The sequence below is a fragment of the Lycium barbarum genome, chromosome 9 (genome assembly GCF_019175385.1).
Source record: "Lycium barbarum isolate Lr01 chromosome 9, ASM1917538v2, whole genome shotgun sequence".
NCBI classification, from domain to species: Eukaryota; Viridiplantae; Streptophyta; class Magnoliopsida; order Solanales; family Solanaceae; genus Lycium; species Lycium barbarum.
Genome location: NC_083345.1, coordinates 117,493,793 through 117,509,622, shown reverse-complemented (window position 1 = coordinate 117,509,622; position 15,830 = coordinate 117,493,793). Strand labels below are relative to the sequence as shown.

The 15,830-nt window shown below is 36.0% G+C and overlaps 1 pseudogene; it reads left to right on the top strand.

Moving 5' to 3' along the window:
• The first annotated feature begins 12,995 nt into the window (after positions 1-12,995).
• LOC132612239 (methanol O-anthraniloyltransferase-like) overlaps positions 12,996-15,830 on the top strand; it is a 34,385-nt pseudogene continuing 31,550 nt past the window's right edge.

The following is a 15,830-nucleotide window of genomic DNA, read 5'->3' as shown; positions in this document are numbered from 1 at the left end:
CCTACACACTCCGCCCTGGTGGGTAAACCATTCCCTTACCCAACATACAATTTATCAATGCGGAAGAATAATATTAATGCTAATAAGTCTCAAATATCATACAAAATGAATAATTGCGAAATACTTAAATTACCCAAGGAATCTGGTCTGAACAGCACAAGGGCTTCTAAGTATACAACTTGAATAAAAGTTATAACCCCAACCTGAATACAACTTTGGTTTAGAATGAGAATTTAATAGAAAAGTTTAGATGAACTCCATGAGATCCTCAAAGGCTAACTAAATATCGCTCAAGTACCTGGAACAGCTCCACATCCCGAAAAGATGTAGTAAGAGCAGTATCAGTACAAACAACACGTATTAGTAGGCATCATAGGCCGATAACAATTAGCTAACATACATAAAAGAAAGATACTGAAAGATAGGTAGATAAGCCGTCCAAATGCAGTCACTGAGCACATCCACGTAAGTCTTGCAATAATGTGAACCACACTAGATCTCAGTAGTCTACAGTCATAGCCTAGGCGGAACCTCTAGCCCTCGAATCCATCAAGTGTCTAGGTAAGTGATTAACTGGCACACAACATCTCTAATAAATCAACAACCAAGGAATCAAGGTTAAAACGCACCATGCAATACAATCGATACATAAACCAGAATCAGAGATGTGAATGGATGCAATATGAATGCCTGTGCAATGTGATAGCGTACACACGTGCTACAGACAAAATCTTTCATAGTTGCCATAAATCTTTCATCAATCATTTATGAACCATTTCCATCATGTATAAGCGAATGAATGTAGTAATGCTAAACTAATGCAAGATGAAATTCATGTATGAATGCTAATTTCAAAATAATCATGAGGATGAATAAGCATAACAACATCCGTAAATCAATTACCAATGTGAACTTATTCCCAAATCTGTACAATCCCACTTCCGGAACAATTTCCCTTCGGACCACATAGGTAACACCAAATATATATATATATATATATGCAAGAGAGGCCATACAAAATATGCCCATTGCAAACAACATATTAAGAAGCCTCAGATGTTTCACTTTCCCTCTTATCATTATTAATATCAAATCAGGGCTCATGTCAATGAATCATGTAGAATGTGTATGAATGATATGCATGTATGAATCTCAAGTGTAAATCATAATCAAATCTCAATCGTGCCATACATGGACACACATCACAATATCAATATCAAGTCAAGTCATTTCCTCTATGTATGTTAATGTCACGATAAGTGAGTGACAATCGTATCATAATCACAATATGGCAACTAAGTACAAGTCCAATATCACACACATGGCAACAAGTCAATAAACCACAAAGAGGCAACAAGCCCACAAATTCGTCAACAATACCAATCCTAAGAATATCCATCCCAACTTCATATACGAAGGCTTAACATTCTTTCTCCGTTAATAACTAAATTCTACATATCCTTTGCTAACTAGAATCTAACCAAAAGGTAAGTCGTAACCTACCTGGCTGTGAAGCTAGAGCCATAAACAATCAAACCCTTGCCTTATCTTTCCGGAGAGCCTCCAAATACTCAAAGTCTATCCATTATCGAATTTTAAGTTAGAAACGAGAAATAACGATACCCATATTGCTATACATTTGTTCGAATAAAAATCAACTAAGTAAAAGAGGGGAAACATGCCTACAAGGATCACTACTAAAAAAAGGGAAAAACCGATGACGAAAACTGACGGGTTTTAACGTGTCACGACCCGAATAGGGCCGCGACGGGTACCCGGGGCTAACCACCGAGCACCGCTCCTTTCCTCACTCGTCATACCCATTTTACATTTCTTTATCATTCATAATATCATAATCATAAGACAACCATTTTTCATTTAAAAAAACACCAATGATTTTATATACATGTGCCCCTTAGGCTATCAAAATATCATATACAAATATAACATAGTAATCTTGTGAGACCATCTAACCCACACTGCACGTCTACGAGCCTCTACTGACATATTATACATATAAACGGAACCAGACTCCGTTGTGCGCGAAATACATATATGAACCAAAAGAATAAACATAAGCACCTCCGAACAATGGAGTGCTCTCAATCAGCTGACAACTACTAAGAATATGGATCAAGCTCACCTCCCTGTCTACCTGTGGGCATGAACACAGCGTCCGAAGAAAACGGACGTCAGTACGAATATTGTACTGAGTATGAGAGGCATAAACAATAACAATATATCAATGAAATAGGAAGGCATCAATGAAATAAGGAAGCATCAAGAAAGAGAAATTTGTACTGGCTGTCAAATATAAATGAAATAATGCATGTTGACTTACTCATAATCATTATCATGTCATGTATGTATACATATATAAGCTGCCCGTCCATATAGGTACGGTGTGATAATGTATAAGCTGCCCGTCCATGTAGGAGCGGTGTGATAATCATAGCCTGCGTCCAGGCCTCCCGCGTCCGGGGTATAAGCTGCCCACTATAGTGGTGTGCACATCTACGTGCCTGCCCGGCCGACTATAGCGCGGCGCGGTGTGAGAAAATACATACGTATATATATAAAGCATGCATAAGATCCCAATCAAAAATCATAACTATATCGGAGCGACGTAAGGTCGGTGGCTTCCGACGTCATTATGGAACATTCATTGATATCCTGCCTCACCTTGAAGGAATTAGCATATAAGGTGAGTGTAAGCAATAAATAGCATCATTAACATCATAGGATCATCACAACATGAGTATTGGAATTTCTATACTTTACTCATTACCTTGTGTGGCTAATTATGGACATAGACTCATATTTTCCAGAACTTAAGGAAACTCATGGATAAAAAGAGAGTCAAGCTATAAGATTCATGCCATAGAAAGAAAGGACTAGCCTCACATACCTTGAACTCTATCTAATGTCCAACGTCTACTTCCCGAGCTCGCAGGTCTAAAATTAAGATAACATAGGCCACAGTTAGATTATCCACATCACTTACTAACCAATCCAAGTACGAATGAAACTTAACAAAATTTGGGCAGCATTTCCCCTGTAAACTTAACAATCCTCGAATTCCAACTTAGCCAAACATCAATAAAAAATACCAACAACAACAATACCAACAATTTCATATCAAACTAGAATTAAATCCATTCTTAAATTACTCCCAAAACAGCCCAATGTACGTTCGGATGCCAATGCTTGTATACACTTCTTTCATCTAAATTAGTGCATTATACCAGCAAATACACGACAACAACATCGTTCATTCATATGCAAGAAAATTACATTGATATCACAATAAGTCCTTGCAACAGCCCATAAAACAAATACAACTTCGACTTTAACCATTTAATTCCTTCATTCTCATCATATAATCCACGTCAACAACAACCACAATACTAACTAAAATTAATTCACCATTTCTAATTAGAGCAGCCCTCTACACGGCTCAAACAACACCTCAACATCAACATACATAATTCCTTTACTTTTAATACATAATTCATAACAATAATAACAACAACCACAATCAAACCCATTTCTAATTTAAACAACTTCAATTCTGTCCATTTCAACACCAACACTTAATCATGCAATTTTCTTACTTCCAATTCCACTTAATACAATTTAATCTTTCCACTAAAACATCATTAACTCCAATTTCATGACAAAAGAAGAAGCCTTACCTCAAATATAATTAGGACAGTTCTTCCAATAACTTGCACAATTTGCCCATATCATCTTCTTCAACTTTAACTTCTGATCTTGCTGCTCCCTCAAACACTTAGAACACCTCGAAGATTATTTATTTATTTATTATTTATTATATTTTATTTTTTTGCTATCAAAATCTTGAGCCTTATTGTGGACTGCCATGGCCGTGAGCTTGGCAGCCATGGTTAGTGCTAATTTTCTTAAGAAACAAATGATTAGCTAAGAGAGAATGGTTTAATTTAGGGTGCTGGTACGTTTCTTAAGAAGCAAAAATGGAAGTAATGTAAAAATGGGAATTCTCCAAGTAGAAAGTAATGTGCAGCAATTGTAAATGCAAAAAGGCATTCACTTCCTTGGCCTTGAATGTATCCCCATGCACTTTATGTGCTTTATGACTCACTCATAACACTTAATGCCACTTTTGTCTAATTCACATGACAAGGACACATGACACTCACTACTATCACTTAACATATGTCCTTGTCCAATATTACCTATAATGATGATTATCCCTTTGTGGGACCCGCATATAAATGTTGTTCTCTTAGCATCATCCAAATATTTTGACTAATTATTTTTGTTTCACGCTACCTTCAGCCACTTTTAATTTATCCACATAACTAGTTCTTGCTCTCAGTTCACTTAAATAGTAATCATTTTTTTAGCACACCTTATATACACATTTTATGCTCCTATGATATGTCACTAGTTCATGACCTCTTTTTGCCACACATAAAATATTATTTCCAACCATCGATGTCACGTTTTACCGTCTTAAATCATTTCGGGACTTCATCCTCTTATACACCGAGTTCTTAATTTGCATACTTGAATGTGATCAAATCCTCCGTGCTCGTGTAAATTTTGCTCGTATTGGACGATTAAATTTTTCTAGTCCAAAAATACGGGATATAACATAACGAAACCGATGGGAAATCGACCCATTACGGTCCGTCGGTTTACATAGCCTCGCTTTTTGGAAACCGACGGACCACGTCAGTTTTTTCCGACAGACTGCGTCGGTTACGCGGTTCGTCGGGTTTTATTCAATAATTTTAAAAAATTAAAAAAACTGACGGACTGAGTCGGTTTTTTTAATTTCTGATTTTTTATCTTATTTAAAAAAATACATATATTTTATGAAAAAACCGACGCAGTGCGTCGGTTTTTTATTTAATTTTTTTTATTTTAAATAAAAAACCGACACAGTGCGTCGGTTTTTTCATAAAATTTAAGAATTAATTTCCAGAAAACCAACGGACTGAGTCGGTTTTCCGTCGGTTTTCTGGAAAATTCCAAAATTAATTTCCAGAAAACCGACGGATTGCGTCGGTTTTCTGAAAAAATTTCTTGCATACAATTCATGCATTTTCTGCAGCCACACCTGCACAGAAACCAGTACCAAAAGCTGCTCAAAACTAGCATTAAAATGCTCTCAATCAATTCTAAAAGAGCTACAACACATAAAATTACCCTAAGTAATAATAAAACACATCAAACACTATCTAAACATATCAAATATGATCTAAATAGACCTTCAAAGTTCAGAAATATTTAAATGTCCAACCAAAAGTACCATTAACTAGTTTTAACATATATAAGTCCATTATTAAATCCAAACTACTACAACTGATCATCCGGTGTCCGGGCTACGTAATCACCGTCATCATCATCACCGTCATCATCTCTTATCTTTTCTCTTACGTAATCACCTGATGACATCTGCATACATAAAATTAATAACTCAATAATGATATATTGATCGTAGGTAAAAATTTAACAAGTATAGAATTGTGTTATTATCAAGTATAGAATAACTAACATGCAACTAGTTATCCTCCCACTCATCCTCACTTGTTTCATTTTCATCAGATGATTCTTCCTCATCGCTTATTTCAGGTCCATCGGTCGATTCTTCCTCGACATTTTCTATGATAGTTACATCATCTTCATCAACTTCTTCTAATATGTGTTGAGGATAGTTACATTAAATCTGATTTGATGTTAATCATTCTAACTGCAACAGACAACTTAGAATGCTGACTCCCTACCCAAAGTGGACGACTAGCCTCTTCTAATTCTTGATAGAAGCACATTGCTTCTTCATTAGGAGGTTCCTCAAAATTTTGCTCAGGTTCAAACCCAGACTGTACGCCAAAAGCATCATTAACCATATCATTAACTCTATCATATTGGACATGACTATATTCCTGCGACACACTACTTTCACCGACAACCAAATTGTAAAATATACCATTGACCCCATCAGTCTCTCCATGATTAGTCCAAACATAATATTTCTGCTTAAACCCACGACTATATAAATGAACCCTAACAGCTTCCGGTTTCAAATACTTCATACATCGACAATGAGAATAAGGATACCTAATTACCCCTTCATTTTAAAAAGGGTGAAGTGTCATTGCATGCGTGATAAACCCATCAACACCTTCAACAAATTCATCATGTACACCCACACGATTACTATTATTCATATTATACATCCACATACGATCCATCTACAAAAATATACGCACAAATTATTGAGGTTATAGAAATATATTATAACTTAAATTCTAACTTAAAATATAATTTAAGAAAACACAATCCCAACCACCTCTAACTTTGAATTCTCAATAACAATTCTAACTTTAATAACTTATGGATTCTAACTTTAATTCTAAAAATTGAAAAGCAAATATAGTCAAATAAAGTCTACATTTTAGTTTTGAGGTTATAGAAATATTATAACTTAATAATTCTAACTTTGAAAAGCACAATTCCAACCAATTCTAAAAATTGAAAAGTAAATCTAGAGAAATAAAATTTACATTTTAGTATTGAGGTTATAGAAATACTATAACTTAACAATTCTAACTTTTAAAAACACAATCTCAACCAATTCTAATATGGAATGATCAATAACAATTCTAATAACTTATGGAATTCTAAAAAAAAAGCACAATCCAACAAAAATAAAACTAGTCAAATAATTAAAGTATACATTTTTGCACATATTCAACATTAAAAATATTACAACGAATGATAACTAAGCTAACACAAATACATTGACAAAGAACATGAAATATAGCACAATCTCAAGCCAAAGAAAATGACAACTAAACTAGTCAAATAAAGTTTACATTTTCTTTTCACAAATTCAACATTGATAACATTGCAAATGATGTTTAACAAAGATAAATAGATTAGAATTAGGCCTAAAATCTACAAATAAAACTAAAATTGAAAGAATTTTAAAAGCCCTACTTTAAGAGAAACTAACCTCAATTAATTAACTTCAAAACGGGTCTGGGTTGGTGGGGATGGGCTGCGCAGGCAGCGGCGCTGTACGGCGGGGCTGGGCGGAGGGGAGGGGGGCGGCGGGTAGGGTTTGAGGGGAATGAGAGTTTTAATTTGGAAGAGGAGAAGAAATGGGTATAAAACCCGTCTACCATGTTTTTAAAGAAAAACCGACGGACAAAACCGACCCTGTCCGTCGGTTTTTCCCGCACGTTTGACCATATTTGACTCAAATATTTTAAAAAAAATATTGGAAACCGACCCTGTCCGTCGGTTTCCTAAAAAAAATTGTTTATTATTTTTTAAAAAAACAAATTGAATTGCATATTATTTAAAATATTTTTAAAAATAAAACCGACATTGTCCGTCGGTTTTATATTAATTTTTTTTTTTTTAATAAAACCGACGTGGGACGTCGGTTTTTTTGCGCGGATATATATTTTCAAAATTCTGCCAAAAAAACCGACGTCGTCCGTCGGTTTTCTAATTAAAATAATTAAAAAAAATCAAAATGTAAAAACCCGACGCAGGGAGTCGGTTGTCCGTCGGTTTTTTGAATCGACGCAGTGCGTCGGTATTTTGTCCGTCGATTTTTGGCAGTTTTTTAGTTGTGGATAAAACAGGTATTTTAAAGATGGAATGGGTAGCTCAATGTTCTAGAAGTTCAATTCTACTCCCCAATTGCTATACTTCCCAATTGCTGCACTAACCCAAGGATAGGTCAATTTAATCATCAAGTCAAAAACCCCAAATTTGGGTATAAACCCTAAATTTCAATCATTCAATTCTTCAACTATAATGGAATATTCAAGCTTATGGGTTACTAATTCGTCAAATTCCATGCATAGATTAGTCAAATCTATCAACAAATCTCATTTTGAAAGATTAAAACTCAATTAATGAAGTATACATCAAAGCCCATCTTCTTTCTTAAGTTCTATAGATTTCCTATCATGGATTCATGCTTAAGGAAGGTAAATGAATGAAATCTAGGTTGGAGAACTTACCCTCAAAAGAAATCTGGTTGAAACCTCCTCAAGTGGCCTCAAAGATTCTTAGGAACAATAAATATAGGATAGGAAATGAAGGGTTTTAACTAGGCATTAAATAGGATTCTGATCCATGTCGTTCACTACAGCGGTCGAGTGACCGCTACAGTGGAACCTCGCCAGCGACTCTGCTCCTGCTATCGCGAGTCCGCTATAGCTAATCCCTTTCCACTACAGTGCCTCACTACGATTCACACAACCTCTCTATAGCGGACTAGGCCTTGCCGAGGTGGGTCTACTACAGCAAAGAGGGCGCCGCTACAGGGGGCACCAGACACCAGAAATTTTACTGGTTTTTCACCAACTCAAACCCAAAACCTAACAATCACCCGAGACCTACAGATACAAACCAGACATGCGACCATACATAAAAACGCGCTATAGACTTATTCATGGTCTCAAAATTCCTAACGGAGGTCTATTTGACTGGGTCACCACCCAATGGCCAAAGACCAACTTTCCCACCAATAACCCAAAAATCTCTCGAGTGCCCCGAGAACCAAACTGAACATCCCACCAAATCATAATCGACCATCCAGACCTCTCAGAATCGATGAATTTCTGAAAAGGCCCGTTTACCCAAAAGTCAACAATCGGTCAACTATTTTTCACTTTAAGGCTCTATTTCACAAAAGTCATCATAAATCTCGCTCAACTACCTTGGGAACTATGCCACCCTTACCTGCAAGTCAAAATCATACTAATAGGGCTCCGGGAAGGGTTAACAGGGGTAAATGGTCGAAAGCACTGTAACGACCAAACAGGTCATTACAATTCACCTCGTTTTTGTGCAGCCTTTGGTCAAGAATTGACTTGGAAACTTCAATTTCTCCACTCCGAAATTTAGCCACAAAACAGAAAGAAAATTTTAGACTAAAACAACTTGATTAAGTAAATGCTTCAGCAATTTAAGGCTAAATCCCTAAGTAAATCAAGTCTTTTTGCTCTTAATGAGACGTGTGTAAATGTGTTTATGAATGGATGTGCCAATGTGAGATATAGGGCTCTTTCTATAGAACTCCAAATCTAAAAATATTTGCCCTAATTTGCGTTGTGGGATAAGTGGAATTTGAAAGGGATTCATCTTGAATCCAGCCTAAACTCCAACCAGCAATGAGAATCGGGTATTTAAATTAGCAACCAAAAGGAATTCATTAATGTCTATCCTTGTTTTGGACAGAAATACAACCAGAGAAAGGGGGTTTACCTCTTCTAGGTTGAGATACGGTGCCATGGAGGAGAGAGGGTGAGAGCAATTAATGCTCTTTCCCTAAATAGCCAAACATTGACTGAGAAAAGGTGGTCTTCGCCTGAAATTTTGTCATTTCTGGCCATCGATCAAGACGACTGAAGCAGCTCGCTTAGGGTTTTAAATAGAAAACCCTCATCTTCAAATCAAACAAAGAATAAAGAGGTCGTTTGGTGTATATGTTGTAGATATAGGGAGATTAGGTCGGGTGCAACAATCCATTTGGTCGTTATAGTGCTTTTGACCCATTTACCCCCGTTGACCCTTTCCCGAGCCCTATTAGTAGTATTTTGACCTGCGAAGATGGGTGACACAGTTCTCGAGTAATCGGATGATATTTATGATGACTTATGAGAAATAGAGCCTTAAAGTGAAAAACGGTTGACCGATAGTTGACTTTGGGGTAAACAAACCTTTTTCGGAAATTCATTGATTTTGAGAGGTCCGGAGGATCGACTATGACTTGGTGGATGTTAAGTTTGATTCCCAAGGCCCTCGGAAGCATTTTGGGTTATTGGTTGGAAAGTTGATCATTGGTCATTGGGTGTTGCCCAGTCAAATAGACCTCTGTTGGGAATTTCGAGACCACGAGTTAGTCCGTAGCGTGTTTTTATGTATGTTTGCAGGTCTGTCTTGCATCTGGAAGGTCTCGATGATTGTCGGGTTATAGAAAGAAGTTAGTGAAAAACTAGCAAAATTGCTAGTGTTTGACTTATCACTGTGGCGAGACGTTTTGCGCCACAACGGTCCTGCCTCGGTGAGGCCTGGTTCGTTGGTGTGGGTCAGAGGGATTCTTGGGAATCCGATTCAGCGAACAGAGCTCCGCTGGAGCGGACTCGCTGTAGCGATGAGCGTGTCATGGGAGCGGTCCTGCTGTAGCAGACCCCTTACCACTATGACAAAAAACTTGAAAACAGATTCTATTCAATGCTTAGTGAAACCTTTTCATTTCCCATTCCAAATATTATTTCTCCTAACTTTCTCTAAGGCGATTTGAAGAGGTTTTAGGTGGATTCCTCTTGGGGTAAGTCTTTCTAACCTTAATTTCCTTTATTTACCTTTCCTAAGCTTGAATCGATGGTAGAAAATCTAGAGAACCGAAGGAAGAAGATGGGTTTTGACCTTTACTTTATTATTAAAAAAAAATTCTTCCAATACTAGATTGATTGATAGATTTGACTAATCTAAGCATGGAATATCATGAATTAGTACCCAATAGGCTTGAATCTTCTTTTCTAGTTGAGAAATTGAAAGATTAAAAGTTATGGTTTATACCCAAATTTGGGGTTTTGCTTTGAATGATGAAATTGAACAATACTTGGGCTAAATTGGCTATTGGAGAGTAGAACTGAACTTCTAGAATGTTGGTTACCTATTCCATCTTTAAAATACCCGTTTTACCCTTGTGGGCCCATTTTCCCTCTTTTACTTTCAGGTACAATATACACCAGGCCGGTATTTGCATTTTCTTAAGTAGTTCAATGATTGTGCAATACTCTCTAATTGATTTTATTCTTTGGAATTGAAGACTAATTTTTTGAACAGTATGTTGCATATACTTTTATTGCATCTGTAAATTGTGTTTGGTTCAACGCACTTTTTATACTTTGATAAGGTTTTTCCCGTATTGGATATGGTATTGGTGATCGAGAATCTTTCTTCTTATCTTATCTACGCCTTATTAATCATGATGTCGAATCTTTTTGCTTGTTATATAGCAGTCTTACATATATGTTACTGCAGCTTAGTAATAATCCAAGTATGGTTCTGGTGCAGGTCTACAATTGTACATTGAAGTAATAATTAACCCTCCAACAACTACAAAATGTTGCCAATGTGAGACACCATTGAAATGGGTAACAGTCTTGCAGAAAGGGTTGTTGAAATAAAATCTCATTTATTATCATTGAAACAAACTCATTTGGTACTAAAGTGAGGAAGGCGTAGTGGGAAAAGCTTATACGCATCACATAATCCAAACAAATGTGTATCATTAAATATTGTTTGATCAGTTAATGTATCTATGATTCTTTAGTTAAAACTTTCAAAAGAGTATGCAATTTTCATAATTTCTATTTACAGTAAACATTGAACTCATTGGGCCAAGGGAAATTGTTTTTGTTGTTCGTATATTCACTGCAATGAAGTAGCTCTAATTGGTCACACATTTATTTAAAAGAAGTTCAGGGATCATACCTTCCAACAGACCGGCTACAACACTAAATATCATCTATGCCTACACAGGATGTTTATGTGTCTACTTCCTCTATTTGATCTTGGTACCATAGTAACTTAGTTAAATTATAAAAGTAAGAATCTGCAAAAACTTTTAGCTCTTATATCTTGACTACTTGGCAAATTGATACATTTTGTAGATTTAAAGATGTCTTTTATGATCGCGTGAAGCACGGGAAAATTAACTAGTGATGATATATAAATCATGGATTTGCATAGTCTTTAAAGTTTCAAAACCTTTTTTTGGTTCTCCTGTTGTTTTTTGTCCGTGCAAACAAGAAAAAGAGGGGCCCTTAATTACTCTATTAAGTTGTGATTATTTTTAAATTTCTCTGCAAACACTAATTAATATTTCAAATAACCTAAAAGTTACTTCCTTCGTACCAATTTATGTGCTGATGTACGAATTTCGTGAGCGAAACGAGTTTTTTCTTATTATGATTTTTTCTTATGTCTTTTAGATATTTTAAATTGTTAATTGTTGTGACTTACATACTTTTTACGTAGTTTCCAAATATATTAATTTTATTTAAAAAACTTAAAGATTCTATTCTAAGTTAATTATCCAAATTAAGAGTTTGATCCTCAAAATCAGAACTATGACATATAAATTGAAATAGAGGGAGTAATATTTACTAAAATCACTTCTACTTTCTGATCTTTTTAGTTTAAAAACCAGCTCACATAGCTTTAACCAACGGTTAGAGCGCTAAAGGGTTAAGGACACGTTTTGAGAAACCATTAAGTACTCCTCCTGTCTTAATTTATGTAACACATTTTTCTTTTTAGTCTGTCCTTAAAAGAGTGTCACCTTTCTACATTTAGAAACAATTAAACTTTATTAGATGATTTATAACCACACAAATATCTAAGGATTGTTTTGGACCAGAAATTTCAAAAGTCTTTCTTTCTTTCTTAAACTCCGTGCTAAGTCAAATAGTGTCACTTAAATTGAGACGGAGGGAGTAATACTTAGTGGAGGGATATTTTGTTAATAATAAGTAAAAGCCAAAACAATAACATGGAAACAAAATGTTCAGCGGACCAAAATTAAAAAACAACAGCTATTGATTTTCATTTAGTGTTGTTCACAAAGAAAACATGAACAACGTTTTCTGTTAGAATCTCTCGAACACTCGAGCAGAAAAGACGTTCTTAAAGAGTAATTAATACCAAATTTTTGGCCACATAACCACTGGAACTTTGCAGGGTTTCGATATTTGTACATTTGAAGAATGGAACAAGTTACATATTAATTACTGTAGGGTCTAACTTTCATGCCCTCGTTGCCGGGTCTAACTTGCCGACCACCACATTTTTGTGATGAATAATCATCATGCCCTCGTTTCCTTCTTGCTGCAGTTCGAACTCTATAAATCTAATTCCAAATGTTTGCCAAAAATACATACTTTTATTACGATATATATATACATTTAAATATTTCAGAAACCACTCTCATCATGCGCTACTCTTTCTTTTCACAAATTGCACGGCGCTTGGCACACACTATGCCAATTTCAATAACACATCACAAGCAAAAATTAGTAGTACCAGCAAAAGTAACACCTCGTGTGACAAAACGTCTTTCTGACATAGATGATCAAGGGAGTGTACGTTTCCAAGCTCCTGCATTAATGTTTTACAAATATAATTCTTCAATGAAAGGTAAAGATCCAGCAAAATTTATCAATGATGGATTGTCCAAAGCACTAGTGTTTTACTATCCATTAGCTGGTAGGCTCATTTAAGGGCCTAATAAGAAGCTTATGGTGAATTGCAATGGTGAAGAAATCTTGTTTTTTAAGCTGATGCCAATGTGGAGCTTGAGAAATTAGGAGAGTCAAGTAAACCACCATGTCCATACTTGGATTTACTACTGCACAATGTTCCTGGTTCTGATGGGATCATTGGCTGCCCTCTTTTGTTAGTTCAGGTAAATAATATTTTATATAAATCTCCTTTATGTTTTCTTTCTTAAAAAAATCCATTAGATAGGGGATAAGGAAAACGAAGAGGAAATAAGACTGTTGGAGTCAAATCCACACTTATGTATCGTATAGGATACTTCTTCTAATGGCGGATCCGGGAATCCTACTAAAAGGATTAAAAAAATAAAGCAAGAACGGTTCACCTAGGATCCCAACTTGTGATCTGAAAAAGCAATTTTTGAATCCCCTTTACCACAACTTTAAGCCTTTTATAAAACAAAGGTTTGTCGCGCTGCAAATCGGTGGAAAATTTGTGTTATAAAACATAATTTTTCCACCTCATTCCCACCTTACCAACTCACTGGAAAACCGTATACCGGGAAACAGGTTCCCATTGAAACGCCGGTAAAATACTTCCTAATATTTTCGTGTGAAAACACTACTATATTTTCTTTTTCTCACTCATGCGATCAAAATATCTGTGGTAATAATCACGGAACATTTTTCAGTGGAAATTTCAATGGGAAAATAGTGGACTATTAGTAGTGAAAACTATACACGCATACAAAACTAAAAACAATTCACCCTATTTGCACGATGAGATTTTCAGAAGAACGAGATTCAATTGAAAACCCTAATTGGACTTGGCTTTCCACTACTTCCACTAATTACAATGGAAATGCTTTTACTTGAACTTGATCTATAAACAAGACAAATGGATGCAAAATATGTGTCATGTATATACAGTTTTATTCCACGTTGCATAGGTAAAAGGGGGTAATAGGTTAATAGAAGTGTGGTTGAAATTCAAAATAAGTTGAGGGGTATTTTATGTAGCATTCCATTTAATTTATATATACTGATAGTGTAAATTTTACGGAGCATGCATGTATCTTTCTTATTTTTCATGTTAATTATCCAACTTTTTATAAACGATTATCAATACTTATCTTTCATAAAAGTTAAATTCTTAATCTAGTACACCTTTGTGTGTAGGTGACCCGTTTTAGTTGTGGGGGATTTGTTGTTGGAATCAGATTTAATCACACTATGATGGATGGCTATGGCATGAAATTGTTTCTAAATGCAATTAAATAAACTAATTCAAGGAGCTTATGCACCTTCCATATTACCTGTATGGCAAAGGGATCTCTTAAGTGCTAGATCATCACCCCGCATTACATTTACTCACGATGAGTTTGATGAGCAAATTGAATCAGCAATTGCATGGGAATCTATGGAAGACAAGTTGATACAACAAACATTTTTCTTTGGAAATAAAGAGATGGAAGCCATCAAAAATCAAGTTTCTCCCAACTGCGGAATTACAAAATTCGAGTTATTATTGGCATTTTTATGGAAATGTCGTACAATTGCTCTTGATTTGCGGCCCGAAGAAATTGTTCGTTTGATGTATAACGTTAATATAAGGGGAAATCACTAAAATTTGAACTGCCACCAGGATTTTTTTACGGGAATGCGTTCGTTAATTAGAATTCTAATGCCTATGTTCCACCGAAAGGCCGTTCTTCCAACTCTCAAAATTGGCGAGAGGCTCCTTCCAATGATCAAGGGACCTCTCGAATGGAATCTATGCTTGAGAAGATCTTGGACAACCAAAACAAGAGTGACAAAAAGATGGAAAATTTGACCGAAGTGGTAGGCTTTCACACTGCTTCGATTCAAAAACTTGAGTCTCAAATGCGAGATCTTTCTCGTGAGCAACATCCTCCACAAAGAGGAGGACTTCCTAGCGACACAATTTCGAACCCAAGGGGTAGTGGAGGTGATCACATTGCCTCATGCCAAGCTATTTCCACTAGAAATGGGAAGATCCTTAATGCGGTGGATGAGAGGGTGGTTGAACCTATTTTTGTTGAGCCGGTTGTTGATGAGGTTATTGAAGAAGAAATTGAAGAAGATCTTGAGGCACCAATTGAAGTGCCTATTATTATTGAGAAGGGGGAGGTGGCACACCCTATTGTTCTTGAGGGTGATGAGGTGCCAAGTGTTGAAAAAGCTACTGAGGGTAGCACTCAAAAGAGCAAGGTCACAGGGGCAATTAAACCCTTGACTCAAACATATAAATCTCCTCTCCCGTTCCCATAAAGATTGATGAAAAGAACGGAGGATGCCAAGTGCCAATGCTTCTATTACCAATATATCCCATTTCTTGATGCATTCCAAGAAATGTCGGGATTTGCTAAATACTTGAAGGACTTGTTGACGAAGAAAAGACCAATCAAGCATGATACGGTGGGAGTCACCCACAGTGTGAGCTCTATTATTTCGTCCTCAACGGTTGAGAAGAAGGGAGATCCCGGGGCTTTCACTATTACTTGCACC